This window comes from Electrophorus electricus, chromosome 13, assembly GCF_041902795.1.
Source record: "Electrophorus electricus isolate QZ-2024a chromosome 13, ASM4190279v1, whole genome shotgun sequence".
Taxonomy (NCBI): Eukaryota; Metazoa; Chordata; class Actinopteri; order Gymnotiformes; family Gymnotidae; genus Electrophorus; species Electrophorus electricus.
In genome coordinates, this window is record NC_137509.1 from 21,467,530 (window position 1) to 21,484,380 (window position 16,851).

The window sequence follows — 16,851 nt, forward strand, 5'->3', positions numbered from 1 at the left end:
AACTGACAAGCTTGTATGTGAAGTGTACAGATTAAATAGAAATATTTTAGTACCAGGGAATAGCAGGTGCTGTAAGATTGTATTGCATCCCTTTAATTTATGTTCAAGCTATCATGTTCAAATTTGAAGTGCAGTGAATAATTAACTTAAACTATCTGTTAGCACCTGGGAATAGCAGATGCTGTACGTTTTTTTTTGCATCACTTTCATTTACTCTCCAACTCACATGCCTGAATGTGAAGTGCAGTGATTCATCAAAAAACTGTCTGTTAGTGCCTCCGTATACCAGATGTTGTAAGCTTTTATTGCATCATTTAATTTACATTCAAGATACCATTCTAGAATGTCAAGTGCAGGGATTAATAAAAAAAATTGTCAGATTGGTCTTTGATCATATTTGCTATGATTAGGAAATTTGAGTAAGTGTTTAAAGCTTACGGCCACACCAGCTTGACAACGCCCAATCTCATCTGACCTTGGAAGCTAAGCAAGTTTGGGCCTGGATAGTACTGAGGTGGGACCCTACCTAGGAATACCAGGTGCTGTAAGCTTTTATTGCATCACTTTAATTTACTTTCAAGCTGACATGCTCAAATGTGAAGTGCAGTGATTAATAAAAAAAACTATCTGTTAGCACCTGGGAATAGCAGATGCTGTAAGTTTTTTTTGCATCACTTTCATTTACTCTCCAACTCACATGCCTGAATGTGAAGTGCAGTAAATCATCAAAAAACTGTCTGTTAGCACCTTGGACTACGAGATGCTGTAAGCTTCTCTTGCATCACTTTAATTTACTGTCAAGATGACATGCTAAGATGTGAAATGCAGTGATTAATTAAAAAAACTATCTGTTAGCACCTGGGAATAGCAGATGCTGTAAGTTTTTGTTGCATCACTTTACTTTAATCTGCAACTGACAAGCTTGTATGTGAAGTGTACAGATTAAATAGAAATATTTTAGTACCTGGGAATAGTTGGTGCTGTAAGATTGTATTGCATCCCTTTAATTTATGTTCAAGCTATCATGTTCAAATTTGAAGTGCAGTGAATAATTAACTTAAACTATCTGTTAGCACCTGGGAATAGCAGATGCTGTACGTTTTTTTTTGCATCACTTTCATTTACTCTCCAACTCACATGCCTGAATGTGAAGTGCAGTGATTCATCAAAAAACTGTCTGTTAGTGCCTCCGTATACCAGATGTTGTAAGCTTTTATTGCATCATTTAATTTACATTCAAGATACCATTCTAGAATGTCAAGTGCAGGGATTAATAAAAAAAATTGTCAGATTGGTCTTTGATCATATTTGCTATGATTAGGAAATTTGAGTAAGTGTTTAAAGCTTACGGCCACACCAGCTTGACAACGCCCAATCTCATCTGACCTTGGAAGCTAAGCAAGTTTGGGCCTGGATAGTACTGAGGTGGGACCCTACCTAGGAATACCAGGTGCTGTAAGCTTTTATTGCATCACTTTAATTTACTTTCAAGCTGACATGCTCAAATGTGAAGTGCAGTGATTAATAAAAAAAACTATCTGTTAGCACCTGGGAATAGCAGATGCTGTAAGTTTTTTTTGCATCACTTTCATTTACTCTCCAACTCACGTGCCTAAATGTGAAGTGCAGTGATTCATCAAAAACTATCTGTTAGCAACTTGGACTACGAGATGCTGTAAGCTTCTCTCGCATCAATTTAATTTACTGTCAAGATGACATGCTAGGATGTGAAATGCAGTGATTAATTAAAAAAACTATCTGTTAGCACCTGGGAATAGCAGATGCTGTAAGTTTTTGTTGCATCACTTTACTTTAATCTGCAACTGACAAGCTTGTATGTGAAGTGTACAGATTAAATAGAAAAATTTTAGTACCAGGGAATAGCAGGTGCTGTAAGATTGTTTGCATCCCTTTAATTTATGTTCAAGCTATCATGTTCAAATTTGAAGTGCAGTGAATAATTAGTGCCTCCGTATACCAGCTCCGTATTGTAAGCTTTTATTGCATCATTTAATTACATTCAAGATAACATTCTAGAATGTCAAGTGCAGGGATTAATAAAAAAAATTGTCAGATTGGTCTTTGATCATATTTGCTATGATTAGGCAATTTGAGTAAGAGTTTAAGGCTTACGGCCACACCAGCTTGAGAATGCCCAATCTCATCTAACCTTGGAAGCTAAGCAAGTTTGGGCCTGGATAGTACTGAGGTGGGACCCTACCTAGGAATACCAGGTGCTGTAAGCTTTTCTTGCATCACTATAATTTACTTTCAAGCTGACATGCTCAAATGTGAAGTGCAGTGATTAATAAAAAAAACTATCTGTTAGCACCTGGGAATAGCAGATGCTGTAAGTTTTTTTTGCATCACTTTCATTTACTCTCCAACTCACATGCCTGAATGTGAAGTGCAGTGATTCATCAAAAAACTGTCTGTTAGTGCCTCCGTATACCAGATGTTGTAAGCTTTTATTGCATCATTTAATTTACATTCAAGATAACATTCTAGAATGTCAATTGCAGGGATTAATAAAAAAAATTGTCAGATTGGTCTTTGATCATATTTGCTATGATTAGGCAATTTGAGTAAGTGTTTAAGGCTTACGGCCACACCAGCTTGAGAATGCCCAATCTCATCTGACCTTGGAAGCTAAGTAAGTTTGGGGCTGGATAGTACTGAGGTGGGACCCTACCTATGTATACCAGGTGCTGTAAGCTTTTCTTGCATCACTTTAATTTACTTTCAAGCTGACATGCTCAAATGTGAAGTGCAATGATTAATAAAAAAAACTATCTGTTAGCACCTGGGAATAGCAGATGCTGTAAGTTTTTTTTGCATCACTTTCATTTACTCTCCAACTCACATGCCTGAATGTGAAGTGCAGTAAATCATCAAAAAACTGTCTGTTAGCACCTTGGACTACGAGATGCTGTAAGCTTCTCTTGCATCACTTTAATTTACTGTCAAGATGACATGCTAAGATGTGAAATGCAGTGATTAATTAAAAAAACTATCTGTTAGCACCTGGGAATAGCAGATGCTGTAAGTTTTTGTTGCATCACTTTACTTTAATCTGCAACTGACAAGCTTGTATGTGAAGTGTACAGATTAAATAGAAATATTTTAGTACCAGGGAATAGCAGGTGCTGTAAGATTGTATTGCATCCCTTTAATTTATGTTCAAGCTATCATGTTCAAATTTGAAGTGCAGTGAATAATTAACTCAAACTATCTGTTAGCACCTGGGAATAGCAGATGCTGTACGTTTTTTTTGCATCACTTTCATTTACTCTCCAACTCACATGCCTGAATGTGAAGTGCAGTGATTCATCAAAAAACTGTCTGTTAGTGCCTCCGTATACCAGATGTTGTAAGCTTTTATTGCATCATTTAATTTACATTCAAGATAACATTCTAGAATGTCAAGTGCAGGGATTAATAAAAAAAATTGTCAGATTGGTCTTTGATCATATTTGCTATGATTAGGCAATTTGAGTAAGTGTTTAAGGCTTACGGCCACACCATCTTGAGAATGCCCAATCTCATCTGACCTTGGAAGCTAAGTAAGTTTGGGCCTGGATAGTACTGAGGTGGGACCCTACCTATGTATACCAGGTGCTGTAAGCTTTTCTTGCATCACTTTAATTTACTTTCAAGCTGACATGCTCAAATGTGAAGTGCAATGATTAATAAAAAAAACTATCTGTTAGCACCTGGGAATAGCAGATGCTGTAAGTTTTTTTTGCATCACTTTCATTTACTCTCCAACTCACATGCCTGAATGTGAAGTGCAGTAAATCATCAAAAAACTGTCTGTTAGCACCTTGGACTACGAGATGCTGTAAGCTTCTCTTGCATCACTTTAATTTACTGTCAAGATGACATGCTAAGATGTGAAATGCAGTGATTAATTAAAAAAACTATCTGTTAGCACCTGGGAATAGCAGATGCTGTAAGTTTTTGTTGCATCACTTTACTTTAATCTGCAACTGACAAGCTTGTATGTGAAGTGTACAGATTAAATAGAAATATTTTAGTACCAGGGAATAGCAGGTGCTGTAAGATTGTATTGCATCCCTTTAATTTATGTTCAAGCTATCATGTTCAAATTTGAAGTGCAGTGAATAATTAACTCAAACTATCTGTTAGCACCTGGGAATAGCAGATGCTGTACGTTTTTTTTGCATCACTTTCATTTACTCTCCAACTCGCATGCCTGAATGTGAAGTGCAGTGATTCATCAAAAAACTGTCTGTTAGTGCCTCCGTATACCAGATGTTGTAAGCTTTTATTGCATCATTTAATTTACATTCAAGATAACATTCTAGAATGTCAAGTGCAGGGATTAATAAAAAAAATTGTCAGATTGGTCTTTGATCATATTTGCTATGATTAGGCAATTTGAGTAAGTGTTTAAGGCTTACGGCCACACCAGCTTGAGAACGCCCAATCTCATCTGACCTTGGAAGCTAAGCAAGTTTGGGCCTGAATAGTACTGAGGTGGGACCCTACCTAGGAATACCAGGTGCTGTAAGCTTTTCTTGCATCACTTTAATTTACTTTCAAGCTGACATGCTCAAATGTGAAGTGCAGTGATTAATAAAAAAAACTATCTGTTAGCACCTGGGAATAGCAGATGCTGTAAGTTTTTTTTGCATCACTTTCATTTACTCTCCAACTCAAATGCCTGAATGTGAAGTGCAGTGATTCATCAAAAACTATCTGTTAGCACCTTGGACTACGAGATGCTGTAAGCTTCTCTTGAATCACTTTAATTTACTGTCAAGATGACATGCTAGGATGTGAAATGCAGTGATTAATTAAAAAAACTATCTGTTAGCACCTGGGAATAGCAGATGCTGTAAGTTTTTGTTGCATCACTTTACTTTAATCTGCAACTGACAAGCTTGTATGTGAAGTGTACAGATTAAATAGAAATATTTTAGTACCAGGGAATAGCAGGTGCTGTAAGATTGTATTGCATCCCTTTAATTTATGTTCAAGCTATCATGTTCAAATTTGAAGTGCAGTGAATAATTAACTCAAACTATCTGTTAGCACCTGGGTATAGCAGATGCTGTACGTTTTTTTTGCATCACTTTCATTTACTCTCCAACTCACATGCCTGAATGTGAAGTGCAGTGATTCATCAAAAAACTGTCTGTTAGTGCCTCCGTATACCAGATGTTGTAAGCTTTTATTGCATCATTTAATTTACATTCAAGATAACATTCTAGAATGTCAAGTGCAGGGATTAATAAAAAAAATTGTCAGATTGGTCTTTGATCATATTTGCTATGATTAGGAAATTTGAGTAAGTGTTTAAGGCTTATGGCCACACCAGCTTGAGAACGCTCAATCTTATCTGACCTTGGAAGCTAAGCAAGTTTGGGCCTGGATAGTACTGAGGTGGGACCCTACCTAGGAATACCAGGTGCTGTAAGCTTTTCTTGCATCACTTTAATTTACTTTCAAGCTGACATGCTCAAATGTGAAGTGCAGTGATTAATAAAAAAAACTATCTGTTAGCACCTGGGAATAGCAGATGCTGTAAGTTTTTTTTGCATCACTTTCATTTACTCTCCAACTCAAATGCCTGAATGTGAAGTGCAGTGATTCATCAAAAACTATCTGTTAGCACCTTGGACTACGAGATGCTGTAAGCTTCTCTTGAATCACTTTAATTTACTGTCAAGATGACATGCTAGGATGTGAAATGCAGTGATTAATTAAAAAAACTATCTGTTAGCACCTGGGAATAGCAGATGCTGTAAGTTTTTGTTGCATCACTTTACTTTAATCTGCAACTGACAAGCTTGTATGTGAAGTGTACAGATTAAATAGAAATATTTTAGTACCAGGGAATAGCAGGTGCAGTAAGATTGTATTGCATCCCTTTAATTTATGTTCAAGCTATCATGTTCAAATTTGAAGTGCAGTGAATAATTAACTCAAACTATCTGTTAGCACCTGGGAATAGCAGATGCTGTACGTTTTTTTTGCATCACTTTCATTTACTCTCCAACTCACATGCCTGAATGTGAAGTGCAGTGATTCATCAAAAAACTGTCTGTTAGTGCCTCCGTATACCAGATGTTGTAAGTTTTTATTGCATCATTTAATTTACATTCAAGATAACATTCTAGAATGTCAAGTGCAGGGATTAATAAAAAAAATTGTCAGATTGGTCTTTGATCATATTTGCTATGATTAGGAAATTTGAGTAAGTGTTTAAGGCTTATGGCCACACCAGCTTGAGAACGCTCAATCTTATCTGACCTTGGAAGCTAAGCAAGTTTGGGCCTGGATAGTACTGAGGTGGGACCCTACCTAGGAATACCAGGTGCTGTAAGCTTTTCTTGCATCACTTTAATTTACTTTCAAGCTGACATGCTCAAATGTGAAGTGCAGTGATTAATAAAAAAAACTATCTGTTAGCACCTGGGAATAGCAGATGCTGTAAGTTTTTTTTGCATCACTTTCATTTACTCTCCAACTCACATGCCTGAATGTGAAGTGCAGTGATTCATCAAAAACTATCTGTTAGCACCTTGGACTACGAGATGCTGTAAGCTTCTCTTGAATCACTTTAATTTACTGTCAAGATGACATGCTAGGATGTGAAATGCAGTGATTAATTAAAAAAACTATCTGTTAGCACCTGGGAATAGCAGATGCTGTAAGTTTTTGTTGCATCACTTTACTTTAATCTGCAACTGACAAGCTTGTATGTGAAGTGTACAGATTAAATAGAAATATTTTAGTACCAGGGAATAGCAGGTGCTGTAAGATTGTATTGCATCCCTTTAATTTATGTTCAAGCTATCATGTTCAAATTTGAAGTGCAGTGAATAATTAACTCAAACTATCTGTTAGCACCTGGGAACAGCAGATGTTGTAAGTTTTTTTTGCATCACTTTCATTTACTCTCCAACTCACATGCCTGAATGTGAAGTGCAGTGATTCATCAAAAAACTATATGTTAGCACCTTGGACTACGAGATGCTGTAAGCTTCTCTTGCATCACTTTAATTTACTGTCAAGATGACATGCTAGGATGTGAAATGCAGTGATTAATTAAAAAAACTATCTGTTAGCACCTGGGAATAGCAGATGCTGTAAGTTTTTGTTGCATCACTTTACTTTAATCTGCAACTGACAAGCTTGTATGTGAAGTGTACAGATTAAATAGAAAAATTTTAGTACCAGGGAATAGCAGGTGCTGTAAGATTGTTTGCATCCCTTTAATTTATGTTCAAGCTATCATGTTCAAATTTGAAGTGCAGTGAATAATTAGTGCCTCCGTATACCAGCTCCGTATTGAAAGCTTTTATTGCATCATTTAATTACATTCAAGATAACATTCTAGAATGTCAAGTGCAGGGATTAATAAAAAAAATTGTCAGATTGGTCTTTGATCATATTTGCTATGATTAGGCAATTTGAGTAAGAGTTTAAGGCTTACGGCCACACCAGCTTGAGAATGCCCAATCTCATCTAACCTTGGAAGCTAAGCAAGTTTGGGCCTGGATAGTACTGAGGTGGGACCCTACCTAGGAATACCAGGTGCTGTAAGCTTTTCTTGCATCACTATAATTTACTTTCAAGCTGACATGCTCAAATGTGAAGTGCAGTGATTAATAAAAAAAACTATCTGTTAGCACCTGGGAATAGCAGATGCTGTAAGTTTTTTTTGCATCACTTTCATTTACTCTCCAACTCACATGCCTGAATGTGAAGTGCAGTGATTCATCAAAAAACTGTCTGTTAGTGCCTCCGTATACCAGATGTTGTAAGCTTTTATTGCATCATTTAATTTACATTCAAGATAACATTCTAGAATGTCAATTGCAGGGATTAATAAAAAAAATTGTCAGATTGGTCTTTGATCATATTTGCTATGATTAGGCAATTTGAGTAAGTGTTTAAGGCTTACGGCCACACCAGCTTGAGAATGCCCAATCTCATCTGACCTTGGAAGCTAAGTAAGTTTGGGCCTGGATAGTACTGAGGTGGGACCCTACCTATGTATACCAGGTGCTGTAAGCTTTTCTTGCATCACTTTAATTTACTTTCAAGCTGACATGCTCAAATGTGAAGTGCAATGATTAATAAAAAAAACTATCTGTTAGCACCTGGGAATAGCAGATGCTGTAAGTTTTTTTTGCATCACTTTCATTTACTCTCCAACTCACATGCCTGAATGTGAAGTGCAGTAAATCATCAAAAAACTGTCTGTTAGCACCTTGGACTACGAGATGCTGTAAGCTTCTCTTGCATCACTTTAATTTACTGTCAAGATGACATGCTAAGATGTGAAATGCAGTGATTAATTAAAAAAACTATCTGTTAGCACCTGGGAATAGCAGATGCTGTAAGTTTTTGTTGCATCACTTTACTTTAATCTGCAACTGACAAGCTTGTATGTGAAGTGTACAGATTAAATAGAAATATTTTAGTACCAGGGAATAGCAGGTGCTGTAAGATTGTATTGCATCCCTTTAATTTATGTTCAAGCTATCATGTTCAAATTTGAAGTGCAGTGAATAATTAACTCAAACTATCTGTTAGCACCTGGGAATAGCAGATGCTGTACGTTTTTTTTGCATCACTTTCATTTACTCTCCAACTCACATGCCTGAATGTGAAGTGCAGTGATTCATCAAAAAACTGTCTGTTAGTGCCTCCGTATACCAGATGTTGTAAGCTTTTATTGCATCATTTAATTTACATTCAAGATAACATTCTAGAATGTCAATTGCAGGGATTAATAAAAAAAATTGTCAGATTGGTCTTTGATCATATTTGCTATGATTAGGCAATTTGAGTAAGTGTTTAAGGCTTACGGCCACACCAGCTTGAGAATGCCCAATCTCATCTGACCTTGGAAGCTAAGTAAGTTTGGGCCTGGATAGTACTGAGGTGGGACCCTACCTATGTATACCAGGTGCTGTAAGCTTTTCTTGCATCACTTTAATTTACTTTCAAGCTGACATGCTCAAATGTGAAGTGCAATGATTAATAAAAAAAACTATCTGTTAGCACCTGGGAATAGCAGATGCTGTAAGTTTTTTTTGCATCACTTTCATTTACTCTCCAACTCACATGCCTGAATGTGAAGTGCAGTAAATCATCAAAAAACTGTCTGTTAGCACCTTGGACTACGAGATGCTGTAAGCTTCTCTTGCATCACTTTAATTTACTGTCAAGATGACATGCTAAGATGTGAAATGCAGTGATTAATTAAAAAAACTATCTGTTAGCACCTGGGAATAGCAGATGCTGTAAGTTTTTGTTGCATCACTTTACTTTAATCTGCAACTGACAAGCTTGTATGTGAAGTGTACAGATTAAATAGAAATATTTTAGTACCAGGGAATAGCAGGTGCTGTAAGATTGTATTGCATCCCTTTAATTTATGTTCAAGCTATCATGTTCAAATTTGAAGTGCAGTGAATAATTAACTCAAACTATCTGTTAGCACCTGGGAATAGCAGATGCTGTACGTTTTTTTTGCATCACTTTCATTTACTCTCCAACTCGCATGCCTGAATGTGAAGTGCAGTGATTCATCAAAAAACTGTCTGTTAGTGCCTCCGTATACCAGATGTTGTAAGCTTTTATTGCATCATTTAATTTACATTCAAGATAACATTCTAGAATGTCAAGTGCAGGGATTAATAAAAAAAATTGTCAGATTGGTCTTTGATCATATTTGCTATGATTAGGCAATTTGAGTAAGTGTTTAAGGCTTACGGCCACACCAGCTTGAGAACGCCCAATCTCATCTGACCTTGGAAGCTAAGCAAGTTTGGGCCTGAATAGTACTGAGGTGGGACCCTACCTAGGAATACCAGGTGCTGTAAGCTTTTCTTGCATCACTTTAATTTACTTTCAAGCTGACATGCTCAAATGTGAAGTGCAGTGATTAATAAAAAAAACTATCTGTTAGCACCTGGGAATAGCAGATGCTGTAAGTTTTTTTTGCATCACTTTCATTTACTCTCCAACTCAAATGCCTGAATGTGAAGTGCAGTGATTCATCAAAAACTATCTGTTAGCACCTTGGACTACGAGATGCTGTAAGCTTCTCTTGAATCACTTTAATTTACTGTCAAGATGACATGCTAGGATGTGAAATGCAGTGATTAATTAAAAAAACTATCTGTTAGCACCTGGGAATAGCAGATGCTGTAAGTTTTTGTTGCATCACTTTACTTTAATCTGCAACTGACAAGCTTGTATGTGAAGTGTACAGATTAAATAGAAATATTTTAGTACCAGGGAATAGCAGGTGCTGTAAGATTGTATTGCATCCCTTTAATTTATGTTCAAGCTATCATGTTCAAATTTGAAGTGCAGTGAATAATTAACTCAAACTATCTGTTAGCACCTGGGTATAGCAGATGCTGTACGTTTTTTTTGCATCACTTTCATTTACTCTCCAACTCACATGCCTGAATGTGAAGTGCAGTGATTCATCAAAAAACTGTCTGTTAGTGCCTCCGTATACCAGATGTTGTAAGCTTTTATTGCATCATTTAATTTACATTCAAGATAACATTCTAGAATGTCAAGTGCAGGGATTAATAAAAAAAATTGTCAGATTGGTCTTTGATCATATTTGCTATGATTAGGAAATTTGAGTAAGTGTTTAAGGCTTATGGCCACACCAGCTTGAGAACGCTCAATCTTATCTGACCTTGGAAGCTAAGCAAGTTTGGGCCTGGATAGTACTGAGGTGGGACCCTACCTAGGAATACCAGGTGCTGTAAGCTTTTCTTGCATCACTTTAATTTACTTTCAAGCTGACATGCTCAAATGTGAAGTGCAGTGATTAATAAAAAAAACTATCTGTTAGCACCTGGGAATAGCAGATGCTGTAAGTTTTTTTTGCATCACTTTCATTTACTCTCCAACTCAAATGCCTGAATGTGAAGTGCAGTGATTCATCAAAAACTATCTGTTAGCACCTTGGACTACGAGATGCTGTAAGCTTCTCTTGAATCACTTTAATTTACTGTCAAGATGACATGCTAGGATGTGAAATGCAGTGATTAATTAAAAAAACTATCTGTTAGCACCTGGGAATAGCAGATGCTGTAAGTTTTTGTTGCATCACTTTACTTTAATCTGCAACTGACAAGCTTGTATGTGAAGTGTACAGATTAAATAGAAATATTTTAGTACCAGGGAATAGCAGGTGCTGTAAGATTGTATTGCATCCCTTTAATTTATGTTCAAGCTATCATGTTCAAATTTGAAGTGCAGTGAATAATTAACTCAAACTATCTGTTAGCACCTGGGAATAGCAGATGCTGTACGTTTTTTTTGCATCACTTTCATTTACTCTCCAACTCACATGCCTGAATGTGAAATGCAGTGATTCATCAAAAAACTGTCTGTTAGTGCCTCCGTATACCAGATGTTGTAAGCTTTTATTGCATCATTTAATTTACATTCAAGATAACATTCTAGAATGTCAAGTGCAGGGATTAATAAAAAAAATTGTCAGAATGGTCTTTGATCATATTTGCTATGATTAGGAAATTTGAGTAAGTCTTTAAGGCTTTTGGCCACACCAGCTTGAGAACGCTCAATCTCATCTGACATTGGAAGCTAAGCAAGTTTGGGCCTGGATAGTACTGAGGTGGGACCCTACCTAGGAATACCAGGTGCTGTAAGCTTTTCTTGCATCACTTTAATTTACTTTCAAGCTGACATGCTCAAATGTGAAGTGCAGTGATTAATAAAAAAAACTATCTGTTAGCACCTGGGAATAGCAGATGCTGTAAGTTTTTTTGGCATCACTTTCATTTACTCTCCAACTCACATGCCTGAATGTGAAGTGCAGTGATTCATCAAAAACTATCTGTTAGCACCTTGGACTACGAGATGCTGTAAGCTTCTCTTGAATCACTTTAATTTACTGTCAAGATGACATGCTAGGATGTGAAATGCAGTGATTAATTAAAAAAACTATCTGTTAGCACCTGGGAATAGCAGATGCTGTAAGTTTTTGTTGCATCACTTTACTTTAATCTGCAACTGACAAGCTTGTATGTGAAGTGTACAGATTAAATAGAAATATTTTAGTACCAGGGAATAGCAGGTGCTGTAAGATTGTATTGCATCCCTTTAATTTATGTTCAAGCTATCATGTTCAAATTTGAAGTGCAGTGAATAATTAACTCAAACTATCTGTTAGCACCTGGGAATAGCAGATGCTGTACGTTTTTTTTGCATCACTTTCATTTACTCTCCAACTCACATGCCTGAATGTGAAGTGCAGTGATTCATCAAAAAACTGTCTGTTAGTGCCTCCGTATACCAGATGTTGTAAGCTTTTATTGCATCATTTAATTTACATTCAAGATAACATTCTAGAATGTCAATTGCAGGGATTAATAAAAAAAATTGTCAGATTGGTCTTTGATCATATTTGCTATGATTAGGCAATTTGAGTAAGTGTTTAAGGCTTACGGCCACACCAGCTTGAGAATGCCCAATCTCATCTGACCTTGGAAGCTAAGTAAGTTTGGGCCTGGATAGTACTGAGGTGGGACCCTACCTATGTATACCAGGTGCTGTAAGCTTTTCTTGCATCACTTTAATTTACTTTCAAGCTGACATGCTCAAATGTGAAGTGCAATGATTAATAAAAAAAACTATCTGTTAGCACCTGGGAATAGCAGATGCTGTAAGTTTTTTTTGCATCACTTTCATTTACTCTCCAACTCACATGCCTGAATGTGAAGTGCAGTAAATCATCAAAAAACTGTCTGTTAGCACCTTGGACTACGAGATGCTGTAAGCTTCTCTTGCATCACTTTAATTTACTGTCAAGATGACATGCTAAGATGTGAAATGCAGTGATTAATTAAAAAAACTATCTGTTAGCACCTGGGAATAGCAGATGCTGTAAGTTTTTGTTGCATCACTTTACTTTAATCTGCAACTGACAAGCTTGTATGTGAAGTGTACAGATTAAATAGAAATATTTTAGTACCAGGGAATAGCAGGTGCTGTAAGATTGTATTGCATCCCTTTAATTTATGTTCAAGCTATCATGTTCAAATTTGAAGTGCAGTGAATAATTAACTCAAACTATCTGTTAGCACCTGGGAATAGCAGATGCTGTACGTTTTTTTTGCATCACTTTCATTTACTCTCCAACTCGCATGCCTGAATGTGAAGTGCAGTGATTCATCAAAAAACTGTCTGTTAGTGCCTCCGTATACCAGATGTTGTAAGCTTTTATTGCATCATTTAATTTACATTCAAGATAACATTCTAGAATGTCAAGTGCAGGGATTAATAAAAAAAATTGTCAGATTGGTCTTTGATCATATTTGCTATGATTAGGCAATTTGAGTAAGTGTTTAAGGCTTACGGCCACACCAGCTTGAGAACGCCCAATCTCATCTGACCTTGGAAGCTAAGCAAGTTTGGGCCTGAATAGTACTGAGGTGGGACCCTACCTAGGAATACCAGGTGCTGTAAGCTTTTCTTGCATCACTTTAATTTACTTTCAAGCTGACATGCTCAAATGTGAAGTGCAGTGATTAATAAAAAAAACTATCTGTTAGCACCTGGGAATAGCAGATGCTGTAAGTTTTTTTTGCATCACTTTCATTTACTCTCCAACTCAAATGCCTGAATGTGAAGTGCAGTGATTCATCAAAAACTATCTGTTAGCACCTTGGACTACGAGATGCTGTAAGCTTCTCTTGAATCACTTTAATTTACTGTCAAGATGACATGCTAGGATGTGAAATGCAGTGATTAATTAAAAAAACTATCTGTTAGCACCTGGGAATAGCAGATGCTGTAAGTTTTTGTTGCATCACTTTACTTTAATCTGCAACTGACAAGCTTGTATGTGAAGTGTACAGATTAAATAGAAATATTTTAGTACCAGGGAATAGCAGGTGCTGTAAGATTGTATTGCATCCCTTTAATTTATGTTCAAGCTATCATGTTCAAATTTGAAGTGCAGTGAATAATTAACTCAAACTATCTGTTAGCACCTGGGTATAGCAGATGCTGTACGTTTTTTTTGCATCACTTTCATTTACTCTCCAACTCACATGCCTGAATGTGAAGTGCAGTGATTCATCAAAAAACTGTCTGTTAGTGCCTCCGTATACCAGATGTTGTAAGCTTTTATTGCATCATTTAATTTACATTCAAGATAACATTCTAGAATGTCAAGTGCAGGGATTAATAAAAAAAATTGTCAGATTGGTCTTTGATCATATTTGCTATGATTAGGAAATTTGAGTAAGTGTTTAAGGCTTATGGCCACACCAGCTTGAGAACGCTCAATCTTATCTGACCTTGGAAGCTAAGCAAGTTTGGGCCTGGATAGTACTGAGGTGGGACCCTACCTAGGAATACCAGGTGCTGTAAGCTTTTCTTGCATCACTTTAATTTACTTTCAAGCTGACATGCTCAAATGTGAAGTGCAGTGATTAATAAAAAAAACTATCTGTTAGCACCTGGGAATAGCAGATGCTGTAAGTTTTTTTTGCATCACTTTCATTTACTCTCCAACTCAAATGCCTGAATGTGAAGTGCAGTGATTCATCAAAAACTATCTGTTAGCACCTTGGACTACGAGATGCTGTAAGCTTCTCTTGAATCACTTTAATTTACTGTCAAGATGACATGCTAGGATGTGAAATGCAGTGATTAATTAAAAAAACTATCTGTTAGCACCTGGGAATAGCAGATGCTGTAAGTTTTTGTTGCATCACTTTACTTTAATCTGCAACTGACAAGCTTGTATGTGAAGTGTACAGATTAAATAGAAATATTTTAGTACCAGGGAATAGCAGGTGCTGTAAGATTGTATTGCATCCCTTTAATTTATGTTCAAGCTATCATGTTCAAATTTGAAGTGCAGTGAATAATTAACTCAAACTATCTGTTAGCACCTGGGAATAGCAGATGCTGTACGTTTTTTTTGCATCACTTTCATTTACTCTCCAACTCACATGCCTGAATGTGAAATGCAGTGATTCATCAAAAAACTGTCTGTTAGTGCCTCCGTATACCAGATGTTGTAAGCTTTTATTGCATCATTTAATTTACATTCAAGATAACATTCTAGAATGTCAAGTGCAGGGATTAATAAAAAAAATTGTCAGAATGGTCTTTGATCATATTTGCTATGATTAGGAAATTTGAGTAAGTCTTTAAGGCTTTTGGCCACACCAGCTTGAGAACGCTCAATCTCATCTGACATTGGAAGCTAAGCAAGTTTGGGCCTGGATAGTACTGAGGTGGGACCCTACCTAGGAATACCAGGTGCTGTAAGCTTTTCTTGCATCACTTTAATTTACTTTCAAGCTGACATGCTCAAATGTGAAGTGCAGTGATTAATAAAAAAAACTATCTGTTAGCACCTGGGAATAGCAGATGCTGTAAGTTTTTTTGGCATCACTTTCATTTACTCTCCAACTCACATGCCTGAATGTGAAGTGCAGTGATTCATCAAAAACTATCTGTTAGCACCTTGGACTACGAGATGCTGTAAGCTTCTCTTGAATCACTTTAATTTACTGTCAAGATGACATGCTAGGATGTGAAATGCAGTGATTAATTAAAAAAACTATCTGTTAGCACCTGGGAATAGCAGATGCTGTAAGTTTTTGTTGCATCACTTTACTTTAATCTGCAACTGACAAGCTTGTATGTGAAGTGTACAGATTAAATAGAAATATTTTAGTACCAGGGAATAGCAGGTGCTGTAAGATTGTATTGCATCCCTTTAATTTATGTTCAAGCTATCATGTTCAAATTTGAAGTGCAGTGAATAATTAACTCAAACTATCTGTTAGCACCTGGGAATAGCAGATGCTGTACGTTTTTTTTGCATCACTTTCATTTACTCTCCAACTCACATGCCTGAATGTGAAGTGCAGTGATTCATCAAAAAACTGTCTGTTAGTGCCTCCGTATACCAGATGTTGTAAGCTTTTATTGCATCATTTAATTTACATTCAAGATAACATTCTAGAATGTCAAGTGCAGGGATTAATAAAAAAAATTGTCAGATTGGTCTTTGATCATATTTGCTATGATTAGGAAATTTGAGTAAGTGTTTAAGGCTTACGGCCACACCAGCTTGAGAACGCTCAATCTTATCTGACCTTGGAAGCTAAGCAAGTTTGGGCCTGGATAGTACTGAGGTGGGACCCTACCTAGGAATACCAGGTGCTGTAAGCTTTTCTTGCATCACTTTAATTTACTTTCAAGCTGACATGCTCAAATGTGAAGTGCAGTGATTAATAAAAAAAACTATCTGTTAGCACCTGGGAATAGCAGATGCTGTAAGTTTTTTTTGCATCACTTTCATTTACTCTCCAACTCACATGCCTGAATGTGAAGTGCAGTGATTCATCAAAAACTATCTGTTAGCACCTTGGACTACGAGATGCTGTAAGCTTCTCTTGAATCACTTTAATTTACTGTCAAGATGACATGCTAGGATGTGAAATGCAGTGATTAATTAAAAAAACTATCTGTTAGCACCTGGGAATAGCAGATGCTGTAAGTTTTTGTTGCATCACTTTACTTTAATCTGCAACTGACAAGCTTGTATGTGAAGTGTACAGATTAAATAGAAATATTTTAGTACCAGGGAATAGCAGGTGCTGTAAGATTGTATTGCATCCCTTTAATTTATGTTCAAGCTATCATGTTCAAATTTGAAGTGCAGTGAATAATTAACTCAAACTATCTGTTAGCACCTGGGAATAGCAGATGCTGTACGTTTTTTTTGCATCACTTTCATTTACTCTCCAACTCACATGCCTGAATGTGAAATGCAGTGATTCATCAAAA

The 16,851-nt window shown here is 36.5% G+C and overlaps 2 non-coding genes and 17 pseudogenes across 2 annotated transcripts; all 19 read left to right on the top strand.

Annotated features, from left to right (window-relative positions):
• Positions 1–432: 432 nt before the first annotated feature.
• LOC145647258 (5S ribosomal RNA) lies at positions 433–551 on the top strand. The gene has a single exon (XR_014116304.1). It is a non-coding gene; the product is annotated as a 5S ribosomal RNA (ribosomal RNA).
• Positions 552–1,343: 792 nt separating this feature from the next.
• LOC145647270 (5S ribosomal RNA) lies at positions 1,344–1,462 on the top strand. Its single transcript, XR_014116307.1, has one exon. It is a non-coding gene; the product is annotated as a 5S ribosomal RNA (ribosomal RNA).
• A 665-nt stretch (positions 1,463–2,127) lies between these two features.
• Positions 2,128–2,246, top strand: LOC145649790 (5S ribosomal RNA; annotated as a pseudogene).
• Positions 2,247–2,598: 352 nt separating this feature from the next.
• On the top strand, positions 2,599–2,717 carry LOC145645152 (5S ribosomal RNA; annotated as a pseudogene).
• Positions 2,718–3,508: 791 nt separating this feature from the next.
• On the top strand, positions 3,509–3,627 carry LOC145643986 (5S ribosomal RNA; annotated as a pseudogene).
• A 791-nt stretch (positions 3,628–4,418) lies between these two features.
• Positions 4,419–4,537, top strand: LOC145646852 (5S ribosomal RNA; annotated as a pseudogene).
• A 790-nt stretch (positions 4,538–5,327) lies between these two features.
• On the top strand, positions 5,328–5,446 carry LOC145649949 (5S ribosomal RNA; annotated as a pseudogene).
• A 790-nt stretch (positions 5,447–6,236) lies between these two features.
• Positions 6,237–6,355, top strand: LOC145649950 (5S ribosomal RNA; annotated as a pseudogene).
• A 1,104-nt stretch (positions 6,356–7,459) lies between these two features.
• LOC145649791 (5S ribosomal RNA) lies at positions 7,460–7,578 on the top strand (annotated as a pseudogene).
• A 352-nt stretch (positions 7,579–7,930) lies between these two features.
• Positions 7,931–8,049, top strand: LOC145650919 (5S ribosomal RNA; annotated as a pseudogene).
• Positions 8,050–8,840: 791 nt separating this feature from the next.
• Positions 8,841–8,959, top strand: LOC145650920 (5S ribosomal RNA; annotated as a pseudogene).
• Positions 8,960–9,750: 791 nt separating this feature from the next.
• Positions 9,751–9,869, top strand: LOC145646853 (5S ribosomal RNA; annotated as a pseudogene).
• A 790-nt stretch (positions 9,870–10,659) lies between these two features.
• LOC145649952 (5S ribosomal RNA) lies at positions 10,660–10,778 on the top strand (annotated as a pseudogene).
• Positions 10,779–11,568: 790 nt separating this feature from the next.
• On the top strand, positions 11,569–11,687 carry LOC145650863 (5S ribosomal RNA; annotated as a pseudogene).
• A 790-nt stretch (positions 11,688–12,477) lies between these two features.
• LOC145650921 (5S ribosomal RNA) lies at positions 12,478–12,596 on the top strand (annotated as a pseudogene).
• A 791-nt stretch (positions 12,597–13,387) lies between these two features.
• LOC145646854 (5S ribosomal RNA) lies at positions 13,388–13,506 on the top strand (annotated as a pseudogene).
• A 790-nt stretch (positions 13,507–14,296) lies between these two features.
• On the top strand, positions 14,297–14,415 carry LOC145649953 (5S ribosomal RNA; annotated as a pseudogene).
• A 790-nt stretch (positions 14,416–15,205) lies between these two features.
• Positions 15,206–15,324, top strand: LOC145650864 (5S ribosomal RNA; annotated as a pseudogene).
• A 790-nt stretch (positions 15,325–16,114) lies between these two features.
• LOC145649546 (5S ribosomal RNA) lies at positions 16,115–16,233 on the top strand (annotated as a pseudogene).
• Positions 16,234–16,851: the final 618 nt, after the last annotated feature.